The following is an 11,529-nucleotide window of genomic DNA, read 5'->3' as shown; positions in this document are numbered from 1 at the left end:
TGCACAAAGCCAGCAGAATGAAATCCCCGCAAAGCCCAAGATGGGCGCAGAGACAGACAACAGAGCTGAGGGGGGCAGAACAGACAGACTTCGGATTGGGCGTTTTTGCAGCCCCACCGATTTCTTGATTTATAGATTGTGGTTATATTTCTGTGTTCTTTTCAAATTTAAAATGTTTTGGTTTTAAACATTTTAGCATTTTAAAAAATTATTTACCCTCTCAGAAGCTACAGTGTATTCAGACATGGCTTTGGTTTCATTGTAGGGTACTTGGGATGACAGAAAAATAGGAAGATTTCAAAAGATAAGTCTGCAAGAAGAGTCAGGGAAATGCCAGTGGAGAGTAAGAGGGAATGTCTGAGCTGCTTTGGGTGCTGGAGAAAGAAAGTAGAGGAACATTCTACAGTCTGGTCAGCCTGTCTCAGGGCCTGGAGAAAGGAGCTTCTAGGTCACCGGGGCATGAATGTGTGGCTACCCCATGCTGACCCCAATGTTAATACCTGTAGTAGATTGAATAGTATTTCCCAGAAATTCATGTCCACCCAGAAACTCAGCATGTGACCTTATTTGGAAATAGACACTTTGCAGACATAATTAGTTAAGGTTAAGATGAGATCATAAGGTGGGCCCTCAATCCAATGACTAGTGTCCTTCTACAAAGAAGAAAAGGCAGACACAGAGGTGAAGGCCAAGTGAAGATAGAAACAGAGGTTGGAGTGATGAGGCCACAAGCCAAGGAATGCCAGGAACCACCAGAGGCTGGAAAAGACAAGAATGATCCTCCCCTGGAGCCTTCAAAGGAAGCCGGGGCCTGTCGCCACCTTGCTGTCAGACTTCTGGCCTCCAGAACTGTGAGATAATACAGGTCTGTTGTTTTAAGCCACCCCGTCCATGGTAACTTGCTACATACAGCAGCGCTGGGAACTGAATATAAAGCCCAACCCCCAGGTGTCCAATCGGCAGAGAAAGGGAAATCCAGAAATAGAACCACGCACACTAGGAAAGCCAGCCACACTGTCAGGTCTGGAACCCCACGTGTTTTCCCTCATCTTGGGAGACCTGAGGTTTGTGATTCTCCAATCTGAACAGGAGTGATCTGATCGGTGTCTGGGCTCCACCAAGACGACACTGCGGGGACACCCTGAAGGCATCATGACAATGACAGTTCACCTTGATAGTTTTCTATATGACAGGCCCCGTCCTCAAGTTTCATGGGAAAAGAACAAAAGAGCACACGACACCCGAGTGGGTGGGAGCTACTGGTACCTCATGGAACGGCAAGGAGATGGGAGCTCAGAGGGGTTAAGTGACCTGTCCACTTAGAGGTTTGCTGGAGGCTATGCCAGGGTCAAACCCAAGTTGTCAGACTCTGGGGTAGGGGGCTTTTCTCTTACTGTCCAGGCTACTGTCACCAAAGCAGAGGGCATTAACAAGGAAGCAGGGGCTGAAACCCACGTATGAATTCTCAATGGCCACCAGGAGAGGAGGACATCCAAGGTGGAGTCTCCTCTATTAACTAGGAGAGGGCAGCAGGCAGAGAGGGAAGGGAAGAGGGAGGGACAGAAGGGACAGGAGACAAGGGATTCAGGGACCTGCCGTTATCCACCGGAGGGGATGTCTTGCATAACTTGCAACACGGCCTAAACATAAACCACTTCTAGAGCACTCGGCAACCTCCACCGTTCAGCCAATAAAAGGCGCTAAACTTTGCAGGCTGCCACCCTTCAGAGGAGATAATGAGATGACTAGAAAGGTCAACCACCCTCTGACATGCATCCTGGAAGAACAGAAGCAAGCCCGAGGAACTGTATTCGCTTTTCCTGCGTGTCTGTGTTTAGTTACACTTTCCTGGTGCATTTTTTAAAAGGAAAAATACAGAGTGTTGAGGTTCGTTTTGCCTTCCCTTCAGGCTACAATGCATCCTCCGGGGTTCACGGTCTGTCTGCATGAAGCCAGAGCACAGGCGTAGGAGGGGTCTCTGTGGGATGCAATTCCCCCCCTTCTCATCCACTGATACCAGGGGGTCCCACAAGGGAGAAGGGAGTCTGGGGTCCCTCTGGAGTTCTTCATTCCCAGGATGAAGGAGGGCAAGGGGAGCAGCTCCTCTAAGAGGGAGGCAAAGGCATCCAGACTCCTCTGTGACCCTGGGCATCCAGGGCTGGTTCTGTGGGATTGCTGGGCCAACTCACCTGCTTAAGTGGCACTGGGACATGCCAGGCTTGCACACATTCCCCAAGGGCAGTGCAAGGCATGGGACCAGGGCTCCACCAGGTAAGTACGAGGGTTCACGCAGGGCAAAGCCAGGGCTCGCCTGGGAGCAGTACAAAGCCCGGGTCAGTCTGGAAAGCACATAATGCAGCCTACAGCTTGGCAGAGAGCACCAGTGCATCCCTGGCTCCAGCTAGCCACGTATGGCTTCCTTTCTTCCTAAAGTCCTACAGCACACAGAGACCTAGAATTGTAAGGATTTACATCAGAAGGACATAGTCCCATTCCTCAGGCCAGAAGAAGATGCCGATGGCTGAATGTCCCCTTTCCAGTGGTGACAGTCAGAAGCAGGACCCAGACCTCCTGCCGTCAGTCCACCAACCCCGCTTGCATGCACCTCGCACTCCCACCCAGGATGACGCTGTTCTGTTACCTGCGCCTGTCGACTTTGCCAGCTCCTTGAACACAAGGTCCAGGTGGGCTCACAGCCCAGCAAGCAAGCCTAGCTGTGTGTCTGCTCTGAGTTTACAGAGGCCACAGGGTGAATTGACCATGGAAGAAAGCCCTGGAGGACAGAGCAGCGCAGTGTTTACACGCACCTGCTCTGGACTCAGGTGTGTATCTGACATACTATGTGCATCTCTGGGCAAGTCACTCAGCCTCCCTGAGCCTCAGCGCCCTCAGCAGGACCTATCTTGAGTGGTATTGCCAGGATGGATGAGTCACTGTGAGCGAAAGCTTAGCTAAGTGCCTGGACCATACCAGGATTCAATAATTACAGTCAAGAAGTATTATCATCAATTACCTTTCAAGTTACTGCACTGGAAAAATCCAAGTTCCCTACTGGAATTTCCACCCAAGAGAACCGAAGCAGGAAACCCCAGAGTAGGGACGGGAGAGTGACCCACGGCTAACATCCCAGGCCAGGACCTGCCTTCCACGACCCATCCTTCTACCCTCATCGAGCAATTGAGACCAAGTCAAACCATGCTTGGTGTCATCTCCCCGGTCCTCCCCGGCACTGCCCCAGCCTGAGGGGCCAACCTCGGCACTGCACTGCACAGAGAAGGAAGACTGTCCACCTACAAATTCACTTTTTTCCTGACCCTGAAAAATTTGGGTACACATCCCCAGAGCCTAAATAGGCCCTCCCGGAACATGCAAAAGGAGAAAGCCAATCACGCCCCCTGACCTTCTAGCCTTTCCAGACTGTAATATCATCAGTCTCCAGGAAGCCCTGCTTTGAGCAAGCAGCTTCCTGTAAGTCTGGAGTCTTAAGCCCTTTTCTCATCCATCCTTCAAAGAAAGAATTTGAACAAAGAAAAGCAGGCTGCCCACGTGATCATGGTCGACACGGAAAGTTCTGCTTGTGAGCACCTGATCACAGAGTAAAAACAGAAGCTACTTGGCCTCCAAATACTGGGCACTGGGCTGAGCGCTTCACGTACATCAATTCATGAGATTCCCCACAACCCCTGATGAGCTAGGCTTGATTACCCGCATTTTAGAGATGAGGAAACTGAGGCTCAGGACCTTTCAGTAACCTGCCCTGGCTTCATAGCTAGCAAGAGGGGGAGCCAACATGCTATCCACCTCCAGATCCAGCATCTACACAAAGCATCCTGGGTGTCCTCCCCATGGATGTTCAGACCCCTCCAATGTCTGAAACTAGATTTCTAGGAACCCACGGTCCATGAGCTAACAGAAATTTCTGGAAGCTTCGAAGGCTGTAATGACCATAATCTGTCTGTAAAATAATTGTTTCAGGTGGATCTGGCTGTCTAAATGCCTGTCAGCCTCATCTGTCACCCCTAATTAGGAATGTCCGCTTTATTAAAACTGAGGAAACTTCAAGCAGCCGCTTCTAATTATTTCATTAGCAACCCACCACCGCTTCTCACCACCCTGAAACAAATATTTGGGGCATAACTGAAAGTTATCATTTCTTCCATAAAGTTGCCCTCATGTTAGCTAATTCGGCACCTAAAATAAGAATATTATGCATATTAGGTTAAAAATGGAGACTCTTCTAGCAAAAAAAAGAAGCGATTGTCTGCTTTCTAGAAGAGTTCTCTTCTCAGAAAGGTGGACCCCTAGCTCTGCGGATGGAGCATGAGACGGCATGCCGCTGAGAACCAAAGGGCTCACCATTTCATCACTGAGTTCCATCCAGATTGCCCAATACCCCAGATCCCGGCAACGTCACAACACCACGGCTAGTGCATGATGGTGCATCCCCTAAGAGCCTAAAAGTGAAAGAAGTAAGACTGCTCCCTGAGCTTTGAACTGTGGTGTCAGCGGGAGGGGAGAGGAGAGCAAAGCCACCCAAGACACTTGGCATCCTTACCCGACGTTATACGGTTGGGTCAGCAGGATCCCCCCAGTGACACTTCTTTAGCCAACTCGGCTAAAGTACACTGCGGTTCAGAGAGCCTCAATAGGGAGCATCAATATGGGGATGCAGGGCTGTGTGTCTCCACCCTCCACTTACTCTCTGAGGCCAGGCTGAAGGGTTGGGGCCACTGACCATTCTTACGGAAGGGCTGACATGCACGTGCTAGGTTTTGAGAAGATTCCTCTAAGAGCAGAGGGGTCTGGGAGGCTGGTCAAGGCCGGTGCCGTCATCCAGAAACGGGTACAAGGGGTGATGTGGGGTTGTGGCTCGGGGAGGATACGGAGTGATGTACACAGGAGGTGCTGAAGGAGGACTCACCGGGACGTGGGAGGGAAAAAAGAAGCAGGATTTGGGGTGACACACAGTGGGGAGATGGGGGGCGGGTAACGTGACTGGTGTGGTCCGTTTAAGGGTGATTTGAGGTCAATGCAGCACAGTCTCGACCTACTGATTCCTTTAGCTGTCTCTCCCTCTCGGACTTCTAAATGCAAACGCTGTGTTCAACTGAATCATTGGGAAGCATGTGCTTTCAACTCTCCACAAAGAAAGCCCTCCTTGGATTCAGAGATAACACGGTGCTTTCAGGTTTCCGAAACAGGATGCTGCATACCCTCAGCCGGTCCCCAAGATGCTGACTTCCGGGCAAAGGTGAGAGAGCATCAGGACAGGAAACAGATGCTGGGGAGGTTTCCCCGACTTTGCCAAACTGTAGCTGCAGACCTTTGTCATCATACTAACCTATGGCTTTTATGCTGTAATTTAAAAATAAGGCATTTATGGGACTAAACCAATTTCTCCCCCTTTGCCTTTGCTGCCAGTGAATTCAGTCCTTGATGCATTCCTGGGGCCAGAATATAGTTATTTCTCAGTCTTGTCATTAGAAATTTGTCCTTTCTTTCATAATTGTCCTATTACCTATGCATTGACCTTTATAAGCTGCATCCAAGCTTTTCTGAAAGTAGGCAAGGGATGTGTCGCTAAAAAGATGCTCTATTCCATGCAGCTACTTCCATGCATCAAAGAGCCCTGAGCAGAGTATCAGACACACGGGAACCCCTACTGTCTAGTGGCCCCACCTCAGGTACAAGGTCCTTGTGTGGGTTATATTGTGTCCCCCAACAGGTATGTTGAGGCCTTAACTCCTGGGTACCTGCGAAAGTGACCTTATATGGAAATGGGCTCTTTAAAGATAAAATTAAGATGTACATTAGGGTGAAGGCATACTGAAGTAGGGTGGGCTCTTCATCTAATAAGACTGGTGTCTTTATAAGATGAGAAGAGACACAGAGACAGGGATGCAAAGAGAAGGACAACAAGTGATGACCCAGACACACAGAGGGATAATGGCCGTGAGATGGTGGGAGCGGAGGTGGGAAGATGTTAGAATTATGCTGCTATGAGCCAAGAAATGCTGGCAACCACCAGGGGAGAGAACATGGCCCTGGCGACACCTTGATTTCAGACTTCCAGTCGCCAAAATTGTGAGAGAATACATTTCTGTTGTTTTAAGCCACCCAGTTTGTGGTCTTTTGTTACAGCAGTCTCAGGAAACTGATACAGCCCTTCATACTAGAGCAGACGCCGCCATGACCCTCCCCACCAGCTCCATCCTGGCCCCATTTGCCTGCTTGCTGCCCCTCAAACCCTCAGCAAGGGTCTCAGAGCCCCCCACCAACCCGCCTTGGCAGCTCTTCCCCCAACATCCCGACATCTGTGGGACTTGCTCCCTAGTATCTTTCAGGTCTCTGCTCAGACATCACCTTCTAAGGGAAGCCCTCCTTGACCACTCTCTATATACAAACCTACCCAATCTTGCCCTCTGTATTCTCCAATACCTACTTGTTAGAGGTGGAATTGTCTCCTCCCCGGCAAAATATGTTGGAATCTTAACCCCCATTTACCTCGGAACCTTATTTGGTGATAGACGCTTCACAGAAGTAATCAAGTTAAAATGAGACCATTAGGGTCCCAATCTCCTATGACTGTGTCCTTGTGAAAAAGGGAAATTTGGACGCAGAGACAGACACACACAAAGGGAAGATGATGTAAAAACGATGAAACAGAATGACCATGAAGCCTGGAGCAGATTCTCCTTCGCAGCCTCAGAAGGAACCAACCCTGCTGGCACCTTGATCTCAGACTTCCGGCCTCCAGAACAGAGAGACACTACATTTCTATTGTTTAAGCTGCCCAGTCCGTGTATTTGGTTAAGGCAGCCCTAGAAAACTAATACACTTCCTGATCTGCTACATGTTGATTTCTCTTTTTTTTTTTTCTTTGCTCCCTATTAGAATCTAATCCCACGTGGGCAGGGATTGTTTATATTTTATTCACCACCCAAGTGCCTGGAACAGTGTCTGGTGTGAAGCGGTTGTGCAACAAATATTTGTGGAATAAGTGAATGAATTTGTTAATCGCTCCCTCCATGACGGCACCACACATACATTATGTACAATCCTGAGAGGTTTCTTTCCTCCTGACACCAAATATATGGTGTCTTTTCCAACACCACTTCTCCAACTCTCCAACACCAGCTGGGTGGCCAGCAATTCAATTCAGTTCTGACACTCTCTACCTGGAGTCAGTCAAAGGGGTCATTCGGTCCCTCGAGACTGCCCTCCCTTCAGACATTATTCACAAATCCTGGGCCACCCAATCTTCTGACCAAACGGCTATAAATCAGAAATTCCCAAGACCCCCTCCTCAGGTTTGATAATCCTCTAGCACAACTCACAGAACTTCAGGAAAGCACTTCACTTACTATTACCAGTTTATCATAGGGGATACAACTCAACAATGGCCAAATGGAAGAGAAGCATGGGGGTTGGGGGTGGGACATAGAACTTCAATGCCTTCTCTAGGGAGGCCACCCTCCAGCACCTCGATGTGTTCAGCAACGTGGAAGCTCCCTGAATCCCATTGTTCAGGAGTTTTTATAGAAGTTCCATTACATAGATGTGATTGATTCAATTACTGGTCATTGGTGATGACCTCCAGCCCCTCTTCCCTCTCCAGAGGTTGAGGGGGTGAGGCTGAAAGTTCCAGGCTTCTATTCCTGGTGTGATCTTTCTGGAAACCAGCCCCCATCCTGAGGAGGTAAATACAAGACCAAGAAATATATAAAAAGATGGCCAGTATGATTAGCAGATGCCAATTTCTATATATAGGATGGATAAACAACAAGGTCCTACTGTATAGGACAGGGAACTATATTCAATATCCCGTGATAAACCATAATGGAAAAGAATATTTATATGTATAACTGAGTCACTTTGCTATACAGCAGAAATTAACACATTATAAATCAACTATTTTTCAACAAAATATTTTTAAAAGATGCTCAATATACATACTAATTAAGGAAAGATAAATTAAAACACTGAAATATTTTATAACCACCCAAATGGAAAATATTCAAAAGCCTAACAATTTCAGTATCAGTGCAGATATAAAGCCATGGGATAACTTACACATGGGTATTTGAAGGGTAATTTGCTACAATCACTCTGGAAAGAAAAGACTTGCTCTTCAATCCAGCAGTTCCATTTCTAGGAAAAGAATAGAAAAACTCTTACAAAAGTTCCATAGGGAAAATGGCACAAGAGGGTTTATTGCATTATTTGTTTGTCATAGAAAAAATATACACAGTATGACATCAATAAAATACATTCTGACAACACACAAAAAATAGGGATTCACATATAGGATGTTAATAGAATTTTCAAATGCCATTCTAGGTAAACACCAAATTCGAGATGACAGTTCCCCTCTGGGTGAGGGACGGGGAAAAGAAAGGGATCATGGAAGGATATACTGGGAGCTTTGCCAGCATGTGTGTTCTTTTGCTTCTTAAAGAAATAGGAAGCAAGTATGACAAAATGTTGGAACTCGCTAGAGCTGGGTGGTAAATGTGCTGTGTTTGTCATGAACTTTTCTGTGTACTTGAAATCATTCATATTTTAAGAGAACCATTCAAAAGTGTGCCTCTTAATGTAGTGACTCTTTTTCTATTGAGCAGGACCTCTTTTCTCAGTCCCACGGTTGCCACGGCAGCTGCACACGTACTATGCCCCCTGCCACCCTCACATCGTGGGCTTTACACTGCCCGGACCTCTGTAAATGGGGAGAAAAGGATGAACCGATAGTTCTTTAGACTTCTGAAGGTCATATGAAACGTCTTCTCATCTCTTTTCGAAATGGGCTACCTCCTGCTGACCACTAGGTAGGACACCAGCTTGCCAGTTGCTGAATAAAAACGATACATAGAGAATCCTTGAAGCAGCCTCTGTTTCTGCAGAGAGGACCATGCTCAGAGAGCTGTCCGTGGTGTGCTTCCCGAGTGTGTAAGCAACACCCTTCTGGACTCCCGATGATGACAGTTCATTTGGAGTGCAGGGAGTAACACGTTGCTAATTTGCGCACATTTAAACATATATTCAATTAACTGAAATTTTCCTTGATCCATGATTTTTTTTTTTCCTGGCTAACTGTGGTTGGGAGAAAGAAGAGAAAAAAAAAAGGAAAATAGCACTTATTTGATGTCCGTTATGTGCCAGGAAGCAAATGACAGCTTTGTCTCCTGTGACCCTTGGGCCTGTCCTTGAAGGAGGAGCATCATTTCAGTTTCAAAAGGAGGAAGCAAAGGCTCTGAGATGTTAGGTGCCTCACCCAATATCCCACACGTGAGCAGCAGACAGAAGGCTTGAACCCACCTCTCTCTTCCAACAAAGCTTGCCCTCTTTCTGTCATACTCCTTCTCCAGAAAGCCTTTGCAGTGAAAGTCTGAGAGAGAGAAGGCAGAGAATATATTTAGTGTAATTTAAACATCTGTAGGTACAGCTATAAGAGAACAGATTATAAGAAAACAGACAAAAGGTCAGTCACCTCCGAGTTCTGCCTGAACCAAGATCACAAAATAAAATGAAAAATATTGTAGCTTATTCCTCCCACAAAATGAGTTTTTTAAGGGAGTAAAAGGTCTAGGGAGCTATTCTTATATAACAAGAGGGAAAATAAGGTCCCAGTATGGTCTTTTCACTCCAGACGTGGTGAACTGGGAACAGATTCTCACAAGCAGTGTGTGCATTTGTTTGTTCGGGGGCGGGGGGGCAGGGTTGGGGGGAGCGGGTTGAATCACACTAGGGCTGCCATAGCAAAGTACCACAGACTGGAAGGCTTTAAATAGATTTATTCTCTCACAGTCTGGAGGCCAGAAGTTTGAGATCGAGGTGTCAGCAGGGTTGGTTTCCGCTGAGGGCCCCTCTCCTTGGCGTGTAGACAGCCACCTTCTCCTTGTGTCTTCACATGGTCGCCCTCTGTACTTCTCTGTGTCTGAGTCTCCTCTTCTAATAAGGACAGCAGTCCTATTGGATTAGGGCCCACTCATATAACCTCATGTAAACTTAATGACCTCTTTAAAGATCCTATCTCCAAATACAGACACTTTCTGAGGTACCAGGGATCAGGACGTCAAAACATAAATCTAGGGGAAACACAATTCAGCCCAAAACAGGGAAAATAAGAGGTGTGAACAAATCAGATCAGAGTTTGTGGGATTCTGTGAAAACAGTCATAGATGGTGACACAGCCTTGTTTAGCCACCAAACCAGAACAGAACCATCTTCTCTAGAAATATCCCAGTTGACTGGCATCAGAGTTGAATCATCAGTAAAATCTTTTTTTTCCTTTAGAATCATATGAAAATAAGTATGACAAGGATTCTGGGGAGACTGTGAGGCATAATCTTTTCATCTCTTCAAATTCCTCCATCAAATCAGACCAAGCAACCAGTGTATCAAAATCAAAGACCTTGGGCTTCCCTGATGGCGCAGTGGTTGAGAGTCCGCCTGCCGATGCAGGGGACACGGGTTCGTGCCCCGGTCCGGGAAGATCCCACATGCCGCGGAGCGGCTGGGCCCATGAGCCATGGCCGCTGAGCCTGCGCGTCTGGAGCCTGTGCTCCGCAACGGGAGAGGCCACAACAGTGAAAGGCCCGCGTACCACAAAAAAAAAAAAAAAAAAAAAAAAAAAAATCAAAGACCTTGATCTTCTACAACAAAATAATTAACAAGGTATTGCAATGAATCTTGCAGAATGAGCGTGTGGGGTAAATCACCAACAGCTACAAGACCCGTATGGTTGAGGATCTGTGTGGGAGGAAAGAAAGGGATTCCGACAGTACAGAGAACAGAAGAACCACAACATTGCTCACCTGTATTCACTGACAGCACAGAGGTCCAATTTGAAAACTGTAGCATCCAATTCACAGGGGAGCATGAGGGGACCATGACACACCATTCTGACCATGAAGGAGCAGTCTGGAAGCCTTCAAAAACAGCACAGGGAAGCTACCTGTCAAGACAAACTCCACAAGGAAGAGATCAGGAATAAAGGGTACAGAGAACAGAGGTGGTGCAGGAAAAATTGGGGGAGGGGATCAGAAAGTCAGATCTCTGAAAATATTGAATACAATATTTTTTGTCACTTTGCAAAAGCAGCAGAAGAGGGAGCACTAGAGCCAGGAAGCTACAAAACCTATTTTGCTGTATCCCTCACTCCTATAAATACAGAAAAACTCATTTCACTTAAAAACAAAAAACAAAACACACTAGAAAAGATCATGGCCAATTCTAATATAAAGTTGTTAGAAGAGAAAAGAGGAATAGAACATAATATTGTCCCTACAGGCAACGAGAGCAAAACAGAAAGCTATGCTGCACAATGCAGATGGAAATGTAACCTAATATTTGAAATGAGGTGAAAGGAATTAAGCAAATGATAGATGTTATTAAAGCGTAACTTAGGGAATTCCCTGCCGGTCCAGTGGTTAGGACTTGTCACTTTCACTGCGATGGCCCAGGTTCAATCCCTTGTAGGGGAACTAAGACCCCACAAGCCGAGCCATGTGGCTTAAAAAAAAAAAAAAA

Source organism: Neophocaena asiaeorientalis, unplaced genomic scaffold (genome assembly GCF_003031525.2).
Source record: "Neophocaena asiaeorientalis asiaeorientalis breed wild unplaced genomic scaffold, Neophocaena_asiaeorientalis_V1.1 scaffold45, whole genome shotgun sequence".
Classification (NCBI taxonomy): domain Eukaryota; kingdom Metazoa; phylum Chordata; class Mammalia; order Artiodactyla; family Phocoenidae; genus Neophocaena; species Neophocaena asiaeorientalis.
This window is presented reverse-complemented; position numbering follows the sequence as displayed.